Source organism: Humulus lupulus, chromosome 3, assembly GCF_963169125.1.
Source record: "Humulus lupulus chromosome 3, drHumLupu1.1, whole genome shotgun sequence".
NCBI lineage: Eukaryota > Viridiplantae > Streptophyta > Magnoliopsida > Rosales > Cannabaceae > Humulus > Humulus lupulus.
In genome coordinates, this window is record NC_084795.1 from 257,183,991 (window position 1) to 257,199,080 (window position 15,090).

General features: G+C 32.8%; 1 non-coding gene across 1 annotated transcript; it reads left to right on the forward strand.

Annotated features, from left to right (window-relative positions):
• Window positions 1-1,378: 1,378 nt before the first annotated feature.
• LOC133828009 (small nucleolar RNA R71) lies at window positions 1,379-1,485 on the forward strand. The gene has a single exon (XR_009890654.1). It is a non-coding gene; the product is annotated as a small nucleolar RNA R71 (small nucleolar RNA).
• The last annotated feature ends 13,605 nt before the right edge of the window (window positions 1,486-15,090 follow it).

Below are 15,090 nucleotides of genomic sequence, written 5' to 3' on the forward strand. Positions count from 1 at the left end.
ACCTCGTGGATGTGTTAACGATCGGTCTGCGAGCTGTAAAGTGACAGTTGTTGGTTTTGCCTCCCCCAAACCAAGTCTTTTAAACACAGATAAGGGCATCAGATTGATACTTGCCCCCAGATCACATAAGGCGTGCTTGCATTCAAACTTGCCAATGGTGCAAGGTATGGTGAAACTCCCCGGATCTCTCAGCTTTTGGGGTAACTTCCTTTGTAAAATCGCGCTGCACTCTTCAGTGAGTGCAACAGTCTCATAGTCCTCCATTCTCCTTTTCTTTGACAAAATCTCCTTCATGAACTTAACATAACTGGGCATCTGCTCCAAGGCCTCAGCAAAAGGAATGTTTATGTGCAGCTTTTTAAACACCTCAAGAAACTTAGAAAACTGTTTATCAAGGGTAGTCTTTCTAAGCCTCTGAGGGTATGGAACTCTAACTGGCTGCTCAATGACAACTGGGGGACTCTGTTCTGACTTCTGATGGTCTTCAGTAACCCTTTCTGAATTAGACTGTGCACCCATCTCTTTTTTCTGAACCACTGCCTGTGGAGGTCTAGGCTGCTCTGTTTGCTTCCTACTCCTCAGAGTAATTGCCTGAACTTGCTCCTTGGGGTTGACTTCAGTATTACTAGGCAAGTTTCCCTGGGGTCTGTTATTGAGCATATTGGCCAACTGCCTATCCTGTGTCTCAAGGTTTCGAATGGAGGATCTGGTCTCAGTCATAAATTGAGTCTGTGTATTAGTAAGAGTCAACAAGGCAGCTTGCAGTTCATTAGGTCTCTCAGGTTGAGGCATTGATTGTTGAGGCCTAGGCTGCAGTGATGACGAAGCTTGATTCATAGGTGGCTGAGGCATGTTATTCTGAAACTGGCCCTGAAAATGAGGTTGTTGGCCTTGATTATTCTTCCACGAAAAATTTGGATGATTTTGCCACCCTGGATTGTAGTTGTTGGAGAATGGATTATTGAGTGGCCTCTGAAAATTTCCCACCGCCTTAACTTGGGCATGATCCATTGGGGTGTTATTATTAATACAGATAGGGCACTGATCAACAGAATGAGCACCACCACACATTTCACACCTCACTGCCATCTGAACCGCATTAGCAGATACACTACTCTGTTGCAACTGCTTGGTCAAAGAGGCTACTTGCACTGTTAAAGCAGTAATTGCATCTAGCTCATGCACCCCAGCTATCTTTCTGACTCCTGATGATCTCTCCTCAGACCACTGATGGTTGTTTGTAGCCATGTCCTCCAGCAGCTCATAAGCACCAGTTGCGCTCTTGCTCATAAAAGTGCCACCCGCTGCAGCATCAATAATGGTTCTGGTTGTCGGACATAAACCATTGTAGAAATTATGTACTAGCATCCACTGTTCAATGCCATGATGAGGACATCTTCTCAGGAGTTCCTTAAACCTTTCCCACGCCTCATACAATGACTCTCCGTCATTCTGGCAAAAGTTATTTATCTCTCCCCTCAATTTAGCAGCTTTGGACGGAGGGAAGAATTTGGACAAAAATTTCTGAGCTAGATCTTGCCAGGTGACGATAGAGTTTGGCTGCAGAGAGTTCAGCCAAATTTTTGCTCTGTCCCTTAGAGAAAATGGGAAAAGCCTGAGCTTGATTGCGTCATCACTCACTCCATTAAATCTGAAGGACCCACATAACTCCAGAAAATTGGACAAATGGGTGTGAGGATCTTCAGAGGGTAACCCATTGAATTGCACAGAAGACTGCACCATTTGTAGAATAGCGGGCTTTATTTCAAAGTTGTTGGCCTCTACAGTTGGTGGGCGTATACTATTTTGTACTCCCGTCAGAGTGGGTAGCACATAATCTCTCAGGCTCCTCTCAGAATTGGTCTGAGCCTGAACCCCTTGTACAACTCCAGGAGTTTGAACATTCCTGCCATCCCCTTCATTCTGTGCCATCTTTACAGATTTATGGGCCTCTCTCTTGCTCTTTATGATTTGATTGCAAGACTTTTCAATCTCAGGATTCAGAGGAACAAGTGTGTCCTTTCCTTTTCTGCCACGCATATACCAAAATTCACCTGAGATAGACAAATTAAGCAACTAAACAGATTAGAAACAAGAGAAATTAAAATCAAATTAGAATAAAAATTAATTAGACTGATATTGATAATTATTTTCAGTCCCCAGCAACGGCGCCAAAAACTTGTTGCGATAATTTTGCTATGCAAGTGCACACAGTCGCAAATTCGTAATAAAATGGTAAAACCAAGTATCGTCCTCAATGACTGATTTACCAATTACCAGTCAATTAATTTCTTGTTCTATTTGATGAATTGAAATTCTTGATTTTTGTAAAATACAGCAAAAGTAACAATAAAGTGCAGAAATAATAATCGAAAATTAAATGGAATAAAAACTAATAGTAAAATTTTTACTTTAATCACTGAGAAACAATTAGGATATTCAATCTCATCAACTATCCTTCCTATTATTCCCTAATGCAAAATGTGAATTCTTCTTATTTTTACCTACTTCAATTAACAAGTTGATACAGCAGCCTATAATCATACTATGAATTATAAACTCAACCTAGGTGACAATTTCCTATATTTCTATGGTAAATTGAACCACAAAGGTAGCATTAATTTCCACAACTTAACAACAGTTACAAAATTAATTCAGATACTTTCGTTCTAAATCAAAATTATGTCCAATATAACCAAAGCATAATTAAATCTCACTTCTCAGATTTTGACTTAAAAACATATATATATGACTAAAGATGGCCAATCAATAATCAATCTATAAGAACAGGTTATAAGGAATTGAAGAAGATTGAAGAAGAGGAAATTAAAATTGCATTAGGACATAACAGAAATTCAAGTGATTCAATTGAACATCCTAAACAGAAAATTAGTTCATAGTCATAGTGCTAATCACAACAGAAATTAAAGATAACATCAGGAAGAAAAACATGTAAAAATACTCTAAGCTTGAGCCTTCAAAACCAGAACTTCTCCCTTCGTCCGTACGTCCGTTTTCCTTCTCCTTTTCGTCATTAAAACCTAGGATCTCAAACTTTAAAGAGGCAGGCCGCGGCTCTACATACACTATGCCGCGGCCCGTGTCCACATTCCTGGGCAAAAAGCCCTTTCCATGCCGCGGCTCTCTGAAGCCATGCCGCGGCCCGCATCATCGTTTTCTGGGCAGAGTGCCCATCCATGCCGCGGCTCTATCTAGCCATGCCGCGGCCCGAAGACTTCCTGAAAAACAATGCTTCTGTTTCCCACCTAGCCGCGGCTCCCCTTTGCTCATGCCGTGGCTCTTAAGGGAATTCTCAATTCTTCAAGTTTTCATCCCAAATTTTCACCAACACTTCCAAATTGTGTTAAAAACCATTCTTGATCGAAATATGATGAAAAACTCGGTTATTTCTTCCCTTTCTTTGGCATTTTCTTCCACATGCTCAATTCTTCCTGACATTCACAAAAACAACCAAACAAAGCATAAACCCGCGCTAAATGAAGGAAAAACAAAATAAAAGACTACTAAAAACATCACCAAAACATAATAAAAACTAGACTCAACAGTGAGGGTCCTTCTCACTTCGGCTCGTGGTATAGCGACCTAAGGGCAGATAGAACCTTGTATGAGTTGGTCTGAAGTTAAAAGGGGGTGAGCCCGAAAAAATCCAGAAAATCCTTAAAAAAGGATTTCAGGGGAAGAAGGGCCCCTGCCTTCATATGCTCGCGACTCTAGGCTGTGAGCTTGATCTTACTATAGGGGTTGCCATCACCCAGGGCATAGCATCTTCGCTCGTTTAGGGTCGCAAGCTGAAACATTAGTGTGCCAGAGAGTTTCAGGCCGTGGCAAGTTAAGATCTCAGAGATTTGGCCTATCGAAGTGACCGAGCTCCAATAATGCTCGACCTCGAAGAATTCCTCCCTGGAGGTAGGAATGGTAGCAACTTGCGAGGTAGAAGGACGGTTTGAAGAGTCTTCCATCAGCAAAAAAGCAAGTACACCCGGCTCGAAAGCAACGGTGACTTTGAGTTTGGGATCGAGAGGGATAGGTATGAGTTTGGGGTCTGGATCTGGATAGATTGCGGCCCGAAGTTTCCTCCTTTTTCTTTCCTCGACCTCTTCAATCTGATGTCAGAAATGGGCTCGGATATCCTCTTGTTCGCACCTCACACGATGCTCGTGTATCAGTCGCTGGTTCTGGGTGAAGGGAGATTCTGGACTGGGAGTTGAGGGAGAATAAGGGATTGCGAGCACTGACCCCCACCGATTCTCAAAATTCTGCAACATCTAGCAAGAAAGAAAAGAGTGAGGGCTAGGCATACAAGAAATCAGACTATAGTTTTGGTGATTCGAGCTCGAAGGCTCAAGATCACAGAGTAAGCTCGATCGAAACTGAGGTCTCAAAAGGACAGATCGAATTCAAGGAAGAACCCTGAACTATTGTAAAGTTCAGACTTCGAGCATGTATTTGACGCAAGAGTGGGAAAGTGTGGGTTCATTTTAAGAATACCGGATTTTCAGGGGAAAAGTTTACGGTTACCTGAAAATGTGATAATTTTGGGATTTGTACAATTTAAAATTCTAATTTAGAACCCCATTTCTTGGCTTACACGATACATTACCCGTAATCTGAAAACACTGCATGTTTGCATTTTTTACACTAAATATGGGTTTTAAATCTATGTTGTCAAAGATGTTGAATCGAAAGTTTGTGTTAAGCAATATTGCTAAAACTACCAACAACATCATACATTCATACGGGAATGAAAAACACAAAAATGCATGAAGAAATAAAAATACGAGAATCAAGAACAAGAAACTTACATAGAGAAGCTTGCGGGTACAGTGAGATTGACGACTGAAGGAGCGGTTGCAAGAAAGCTCTCACGGAGTTGAAAATGCCAGGGGTGTTTTGTCTCTTCGGCTTGGAGAACATGCAAAGATGAAAAAAAATTTAAGCTCTTATTTTTTCTCTCTGAAACTCAAAACTTGTAGGTAAAAGTGAAGAAGAAGAGAAGATGAGACTATATATATGTGCATACCAAGAGGAGGTCAAGGGTCGAGCTAATCTGGGCCATTGGCTGGATTCGATATCTGATCAAATGGTCAGGTACAAACGTGGTAATGGCGGCAAAAGGTTGGCATATGAATAGGTGTGGGTGTGGTGAAAAAGTACTCGAGTACTCTGATTAAGCAACCCATGGTTGACGCGTGTTCACACTCGAGTGTATTAAGTGGCTCAGTTTTCGAAAAAAGCAGTTCAAAAGTTTCCTTCTCATAGGATTCGAACTGATACTTTTGAGGGGGAAAAATGTTACACCCAGATTTCGAGAATGAGAATTTTGATCTCGAAACTCAGGCTCATAAGGTGTAAGCTCGAGACTAGCACAGTCGTCATGTGATCAGCAAGGCAAAGACAGTCTCACTGAGCAGTAAATGTGACAACGTCGGGATTGGTAAGCTTGGAAACTACGTAGTCTCGGAGGTGTTCCGAGTTTATAAGTTAGGCTCGCAACTCGCAGTGGTAATGGTTCAATACTTGTATAAATTTCTTGATTTATTTCCTACCCTCAGGCAAGACAATTCAAGCTCAAGTAGTGTAAGCTAGAAGAGGATGGTCTTGTCAACATCATTTGTTGAGAGCGTATGTGAACCAAGGTGATGAGCTCGCAATAGGTAAACGGTCTTGAATGCGTGTGAATCTAGCGTCCAAGCTCACAAGCTGTGTGTGAACATGTTTATTGTTGTAAAGTCCCTATGTTTAAGGGATTCTGTGTAATTTTTATTAAATCCCAAATATCATGGGATATTACCGCGTACGTAGTAACTAAATTCATTTAATGGCATATTTTAATTGATTTGTAGAATAATTCCTCGAAATATGTGGGAAGAGATTCGGTAAACCCCTCTATAAATAGAGTGGGACAATTCATTTGTAAAAGACGGAGAAATTAATATTGGAAAAACTCTGTACAATTGCTTCCATAAAGCTATCAGAGAATTCCAAGAAGTTAATAACACAGACTCGTGGACTAGGCAAATTTTAACTGTTGAACCACGTAAAAAATAATGTCTATATTATTTGTTTCCTCTGGTATATTTTGTTTAATTGCTCTTCTTTTCTAAGTTGACGAAAAACGACATCAACAAATTGTCATTGTAAAATATCTCAAAAATATATTATTTTAATTTGTTTAATTTTTTATTTATTTAATTTGATTTATGTTTAAATCATGTTTACAATATACGGTTAAATATAAGAATATCTGTTATATATAAGAATATTCCGTTAAAGTTAACGGAAAAAAATAAAAACTGTTAAAACCAAGAATTTCCGTTATCTACACACTTATCATTTAGAAGAGATATAAAGGAGAATACCAAGGAGATGATGTGACACTCTAAAAACTATTCAAACCACTCTATCTATTTTCTCCTTTAATCTAATTTTTTAATTTATTCTATATATTATAATAATAATAATAAATGTAGTTTTTTAAATTTAAAAGAGATATTTATAAGATATTATTATTTAAAAATAGATATATATCTCTTTGTGAATCTATATATATTCTAAATATTCTCTATTAATCTCAAATTTTCCTCTACTCTAATTTTTTTTTCTATTCTCTCTAAATTCTTTCAATTTCAATTTTCAATTAATTCCAATTCATATCTCCAATTTTGTTTGATTAATGTGTTAATGATAACACAATCCTCTCGAGTATTTATTCAATTATTAATGTTTGTTAATCTTTAAAGTTTGAGTATTTATTCAATTATTAATGTTTGTTAATCTTTAAAGTTTTTATTTTCAATTATTGATCTTGATATTATAACATATTCATCTTATTTTTCTATCATGTTTTAGATGTTATCGAATGTTTATGTTGTGTGGGTGATATTGAGATTGTTGGAGGTGGTCGGAAAAAAAGAAACATCAAAGTTTTAACAAATTAGTAAGTATAAGTTAATCGATAAATCTTCAAATAGATTCTGTAGCACCATTAATCGAAATATTTTCCACTATCTCCAATGGTGTGGAAGCTATTGCGAGTTTTAATGTATTTATATTTTATTTGATTAATATTATTATTCAAAATGAATAAAAAATAGAAAAATAATAAAATTGATATAACCATCTTATTTTTTATCTGCTTATTTCAAGTTACTTAATTTACTATTATAATTTTAAATTTAAATAAGATATTAATTTTTTTATTTATAATAATATGTTAATATCTATTTTTGTAGAATTTTTTTAAAATTAAAGATATTTTATAATTTTTTTTGTATATGAATATAAATTAAAATTTAAATAATTATTTTTTAAATTAATTAAATATTATTCTTAATAGATATTATTATTATTATATGTGAAGTTTTTGTACAATTTGAATTGAATCTTATAATTATGATACAAAAGCCTATAATCTCTTTCAATAATCCTTCCCTTTTTTCGGAAGAGCTACAAGTAAATAAAATGGACAAAATCTAAATTTACCATCCCATCAAAATATGCTGCTACATAGAAAATTTAATATATGTATAGGTATTGTAATATCTTTTAGTAGCAATATTATATAATAACTTATCACACCTGCCAACTTCTAAAACTAACAAGTATGAATAATGTCAGTGATCAATAACATATTCACACATTTAGGAAATTACCATACAAGGTAAATAATAATCATATCCAGAAATTTAATTCATCAAATCTAAATGAAGTAAATGTCCTCTATGCATAAAAGAACTTAATAATGGAAGCAAAAACCCCTTAAAACTTGGCTTTATAGAATCAAGCTACTTAAGTTCCATTTGTTCCTAAGCTCAAATAATCAACAACTCAAAATCCAGGATACTATCATTGCCTTAATAATAATGTGACAAGTCAATTCAAGCAACTTTATTTGGCAAAAACATAAATAATACTTATAAAGTTCGTCATCATATATATTTTAAATGACGACAATATCAAAATTGGAAAATATCACGCAATGTTTTTTAAAAAATAAAATAAAAGGAGAATTCAAGTCAAAATCTTTAATTTATTTCTATTTTTTCTACATTTTTTATTCTATTTTATTTTATTTATGATTATTAAATCATTTTAAAAAAAAATATCTAAAATTATCAATAATATTTATTAATAAATCATTTTCTAATAATTATTCTAATAAATCAACCATATATAAATTCACATTTATCTTGAAGATTTTCCAATTCATGATAATATTTTTATTGTTTCATATTTCAAATTCAAAATTTAAAATATCTTAATTTATTTATATAACTATGTTTTTAATAATTATAATAATAAATAATCCTATATAATTGACATTTATTTCAAAATTTCTATCATTTTAAATTTAAAATAAAAATATTTTTTATTTATATTTTGTAAAATCCTTTATTGGCTAAACTTTAATTTAGACAAAATATTTTAAATGTTTAAGGAAAATTAGTAGCATATCTCCTTATTGATTCTCGGGTTAATTATCAAATTATTCAGCTGATTTTCTAGTGTGAAAATATATTTAAGTGTGAATATATTTTTTACCTTATTTATCACAAATAATCAATATTTGGTAAAAATATATTTTGCAATTATCTTGAGATTATTTTCAGGGATTATGATTATTCTGGAATAAAGAAGATTATTCTGGATTAAGAAGGTATCGAAAAAGAACATGGTCAAAAGAAATGACCATGTTCGTTCTGCCAGATAAAACTGATTTCCTTGCTGACTCATCAGTTTCATTTTCTGTCGACACAAAATTCATCTGGCTGGCTGATTTCCTTAATCAAAGGAATTCGCAAATTGATTTCAAAGGTACCAGAAAATGTTGGCCTTGGACGATTTCCTTGCCTATAAATATCTTGCCAAGGCCTTTGGAATTTTCATCTCTTCCATTTTTTGAATATTTGTAAACATTATGTTATTTTGAAGAGTGTTTTTATTTGTAGAAATTAAGTTTGTTCACCTTAATCTTTGTGAGAGTATTGAGTGTACTTGTGGATATCTATCTAGTCCATTGTAAACAGGTAGTGGCTATTGTAAACGTGTTCATAAGGATCTTCGGGAGAGGATTCTATCTAAGTCTCACTTCGGGAGGAAGTGAGCACTCGCTATTCTTTGAAGGGAGTTCAAGAGAATCATCATTTCATCAAAACTAGATTCGTAGAGAAGAGTACAACAAGATTGCGGCAATAGTTTAAGAGTGAGTCTTACATTGTTTAAGTCAATGCTTTTGTACACATTGTTTCTTTACTAATTGGTTTATTCTCTGTGCATGGCCCCGTGGATGTAGGTTATCTGAAAAGATTTTTGAACTACGTAAAAATTCTCGTGTGTTGAATTTTTACCTGTTTTTCTGTTTCTGTTTAAACAGTTGCAAAAGTATTATGAACAAAACTGAAATCTGTCTAAACAACTTAATCAGTATTCTGCTTTTAATTAAGTTGTTTATTTTAAATCACTTGGTAATATTAAAATACGGAATTTCATATTTAAATAAAATATTTAGGAATAACTAATTTTTTTAATAATTATAATAATAAATGAATCATATATAAATTGACATTTATCTTCAAGATTTATTGTTTTGATATTTCAAATTTAAAACCAAAATATCTTAACAATTAAAAATATCAACATGTGTACACGTGATATTAATTTGATTAAGAAAATTATTAATTAAATTAATAAAAATATTTATTTAAAAAATGAATGATTATGCAAAAGGTCATGATTTATAAATTTTCTACCCTAAAAATATAAAAATCTTAAAAATATTATATAATAAACAAAAAAAACAATGCAAAGCGTATAAAATAATACTAATATCAAATAAAAGCACACGTACAGCAAGTAGTTTGAATTTTATTTTTGGCAATGTAATTATTCCAAATTTCTCGAAAACCTGCAGGAGGCTCTCTATATAATGAACATTATCATGAAAAAAAAATTATGGCCAAGACGCACTTAGGTATCGATATAAGGAGCATGTTGTACGGCTATGGTGAAAAGGAATCACTTACACACAATCTCCTACAAAATATTTTAAAATATATATTTTTTAATCTTTACAAAAATTTGCGCGAAGCGTTCTATGTTTTCTTTTCGGAATATATTTTGTTTAAAGTTTAATTTTAAAATTTTTTAATAAATTATTTTTTTTCTATTTTAAGTTTTTTTAATTAGTTAAAAAAAATATTATAATTACAAAAAAAGTATTTGAACTGGTCACAATATATCAAACGTTAAGTCCAGATACCAACAATTATACAATTTTAGTGACCGAATGTATAATTATGGTTAAAAAAAAACTCAAGTAGTATTAAGTTCACTATAATTGAAAAGACTTGGTGATTATGGCCACAAATATTCTAAAAAAAAATATAGATAACTCGCTCCTGCCTGATAGGCAAACTCTTGTGTTTGATTTGAATTGAAAAAATTATAATTAATAATGATTGCAATTGATAATAATAAGTATATACGTAGTTATGACATGCACATATATATATCATTAAAAATATTGCATTAAAGTGTATTTACAAATATGTATTGTAAACGTAATCCGAACAGTTGTGTGATATAAATATATATATTTATACTCCATTGATGAAAGTTGAATTGAATTCTCAACCTCCTCTTCATTGAAATGCATGCAAAGCATTTAGTGACATACCCATAGATTAGCCCTCTAAATCTGAGAGAATGTAGAGAGAGAGGAAGAAAATCAAATTATCAATGCATGGTTTTGTGTTGTTTCTTTCTTTTTCTATCTTTCTATATATGTATTATCACTATACCTATACTCTCACTCATTCATTTATATGAAAGGAAAAAAGAAAAATTACTCATTTTATCGGTGTAATATTTTAACGAGTGTGAATGTATAGAAACTATTATACAAAGGATATTATATTATATTATATCAACACAGATGTTTCTGAAGAAGTAAAGAAAGAGCATCAAAAACCTCTCACCCAGAAAATTCAAAATTGGCATGATAGAAGAATGGCCATAAAGAACATTGAAGTGCCCTCTTCAAATAACTTCATTTATAAGTATTAATTGTAATTCAATGATATCTGTTTTCTTGTAAGACCGAAACAACTTAATGTGAGAGTCTTTTAAAGTAACCCAAATTTATGAAATCCTTTCATCCAAAAACTTTATGAAATCCAGATGCAATTCAATTCTACATTTACATATATTTTTTTTTAATTAATTAGATGGATGGATTTGCCAGTTCGCCTGTGTAATCCTTGTCACGTGACATACATTCTTTTGCTGGGGTCTTTCACGTGCTCTATATCCTCACATCATAGCATATATAAATAAATATATATTTTAATTAAAATATTTTTTAATCAATTTCTAATAAACCTACAGATGTTTTTTTAACCCTTTGAGCAAGATTAATTATAGAATGCTTTTACTTATAAAAAAACACACACACACAAAGCAAAAGAGCTATGAATTAAAGGGCTAATAATATTTATTTATAATTAAAATCATAAAAGGTTAAGAAATATTTAAAGTTTGATACAATGTTTTTCATGGCCAATGGAAATATCCTTTGTAAATAATAATGAAAAATACATATATATATATATATTCAGTAGAAAATTAGTGTGCCAATTGAAAACCAATTAATCTTCAGCAGTATCAGTAGGCATGAACTGTATCAGAAAGAAGAAAAAAAACAAAAAGCCAGATATTCAAAGCCAATGGGACCGCAAAAGTACAATGGGCTGCTAATGTTTTGCTGATCCTGATTGTACATATATTATATACAAGGCCTCCTACTATAACATGGTGGACCCAAGTAGTATAAATAATTGAGCCTATATATATTTAAAGCATCAGAAATAACACTAGAACAGCAGAATCTCTCTATAAAATTTGACTGGGAAATTAGGCTGTGTCATTTCTTTAGGCTTTGTTTTAGTAAATGTGGACTCTATTTGTGTCTATAATTGGTATATATATTAATATACTGGTTTCAGTTTTATACATTTAAGTACACAAGTTTTAATGTGTGGTTTCAAACTTTTATAATTAGCTTCTTCCCAACATCCTCTTGCTTTTTATGTACTATGGTGTTGGACCATGTTTATAATGTGGGGGCAACAAAGAAGTATGGGTAGGGTTTGATCAATCAATTCTGATTATTAACTTTAGCTCCTTTAAAAGGGTTCCAATGCATCTAGATATAGAATATGTGCTTGCAAATTGCAAATGTCAAATACCACAATGTCATAGGAGGAAATGACAACACAAGAAAAACTTTGCTTATATATATATATGATATAATTGGAAAGTTGGGAGAGCCTTAAATGGTGTTTTTCTTGATATGATGAAATATGGAAAGCATAGATGGTAGGGCAACTTCTGTAAATTTGTAAGAACGATTTTATTAAGGGGAGCTATATTTGTACCATATAAATTTATATATACATTTAATTTCATAAATTAAAAATATATATTTATTTATAATTCTACTCTATATTTCCAATACCTAGTTAGTTTGTACACCGTTTTAAAAAGAATAAAAAATATAATAAAATCGTATATATCACTTATTAAAATTTGGGAAGTAAAAGTATTTAAATGATAAATTTATATTTTTCTTAATAAAATAGATTATTAAATAAAAAAATCATAAATGTTTATTAAAATCTAAAAAATACAATAAATTTTATTTTATTTTAAATGATTGTTTTCAATAAGAAAATTTTGTTTTTGTTTTGTTATAACAATGAATATAATTTTAAAATATTAGAGACCCAATTTTAAAAAGAAAAAAATTTGTGTTAATTTAATTAGAATTGAGTGGTATATTTTATTTATTATACTTAAGAATAAATATGTTTAATAAGAAAATACTTTTCAAAAAGAGTGTCTTTATAATATTTTGGGGTGTAAAGATAACAGTATAATATTTTACTATTACTTCGATGTGTTTGGAAAGCTATTCTATAATTAGAATGGGGTATAATTCGAGATAATTACTATATCTTTTAGTTAGCTAATTACACAATAACCATGTAATTGAAGGTAATTAAAGTGTTCATTTACACTCTCAAATTCTCATAGCCTCCATGAGAATTGGGTATAATTACACTGTGTAATTGCTAAATACTATCACTACAAGAAATTAAGGTTTTTGCAATGATCAATTTCATCGCAAATACATCCATAATTCACTGCAAATAATTCGTCACAAATAAGTCATCGTAAATACCATTATTTGTGGCGAAAAAAGGTCTGTCGCAAATACTCCAATTATTTGCGACGAACAAACCGCTGCAAATATCCATAAATCTGTCGCAAATAATTTTGGATTTTGTCGTAATTAACCCTTCCTTGCAGTGAAAATTTTAAGTAATTCGCCACAAATAGTGGTTGATTTTGTCTTACGTGACTCTTATTTGCGGCGAGATTTATAAATTATTCGCCGCAAATAGTGTAATAGAAATAAAAAAAAATTTAAAAATATATAATTAAAATTTACTATATAATAAAATTTAAAATCAGAATTGTAGTCTCCATTAGTTGATAGCAAAATAGACCATACAATCTAAAATTAATAATTGTCTTAATAGTATTAAAATAAATAAACACTACGAATTATACAACTATATAATCTATCCTAAGTTGATCACATCATTATCATCGCCACTATCATCTGGAAACTAAATGACTGGGGGTGGTGGAGATCGTGGCGGAGGTGCTGACAAAGACGCGTCATTTCTAAATGTAGATTGAGGCCGTACTGGTAGGGGAACTTGTGTAGGCGCGTCATCTCTGAACATATATATGGAGGCAGTGGTGGAGATTGTGAAGGTGCAGCCGCATACATCTCCCACCATTGAGTCGCTTCATCTGATCTCATTATTTCAGGTGGTGGACGGGATTCAGGAGGAAGGCGTTGAGATAAAAAAACTCAATGTCTGCTTTGTATTGTCTTATAAAATTAGCTATCGTCATTTCGATCATGCTTTTATCATTGGATTGAGCGGGTTGGGTGTATGACGACGACTGCGCCTGAACATGAGATTGATTGTTGGAGGTCTTTTCCCCTTTAATCTGCTTTCCGATCTCGGCAGCAACAGCACTGCTCTGGCGTGGTTGTGGTGGTGGTGGTGGTGGCGGAACCAAAATACAAAAGATTAGAATCATAATATTAAAAAAAATTATATGTATAAAAAAATAAATAGAGAGAGCAAAATTACATGTGTTGGCAGAGGCAGCACTACTCTAGCGTGGTGGTGGTGGTCTATTTCCGAAGTGGTGGAGCAGGGTCGGTTGGGGTTGGGGGTGGGTCAGATGGGGCCGAGGGTGGGGCAGGTGGGGTCGGAGGTGGGGTTTCAGATGGAGGGGGTGGGGGTCAGATTTTGCAGAGAAAGGGTGAGGAGAGAGAGAGAGTCGTAGTTATGAGGAAGAAGAGGCTCTGCGATATATAGGAGGCCCATTATTTGCAGCAAACATTTCGCTGTAAATAACTTGTGATTCGCTACAAATAAAGAAACAACTTATTTAATTATGGAACGACATCATTCAACTTAAATATTAAAAACCTAGCAATATTTGCGGCGAATTGGTTCGCCACAAATAAACCTCATCATTTTGCCGCAAATAATACGCCAAAAAAATGCTCGCGCCTTTTTCCTACCAAATTTCAGCCATGTTTTCCTCAGTGTTCAACTTATTTACAGTATTCGCCGCAAATAACTGAGCAGAAACCCGCGCATATGCAGAGTAGCCCGCAAGTTTTTCGTGCCTTTATTTCCATTGTTTGCGTTGAGTTTTTCGCCACCAATAAAGCCAGTATTCACAATTTGTTTTGGGGACAATTATTTGCGGCAAACCAATACTTTCGCCGCAAATAATGGCATTAATTATTGCGAAATAGGTTCATCGCAAAAACTGTTTTTTTTTAGAGTATTAGAGCATGTTTGGAAACAACTATATAATTACTAAGTCGCATAATTACTATAGTAGTAATTACACTATATTTTTACATACAAGTTGTATTTTTACACCAAATTAAGTAATTACTCCGAATTACAC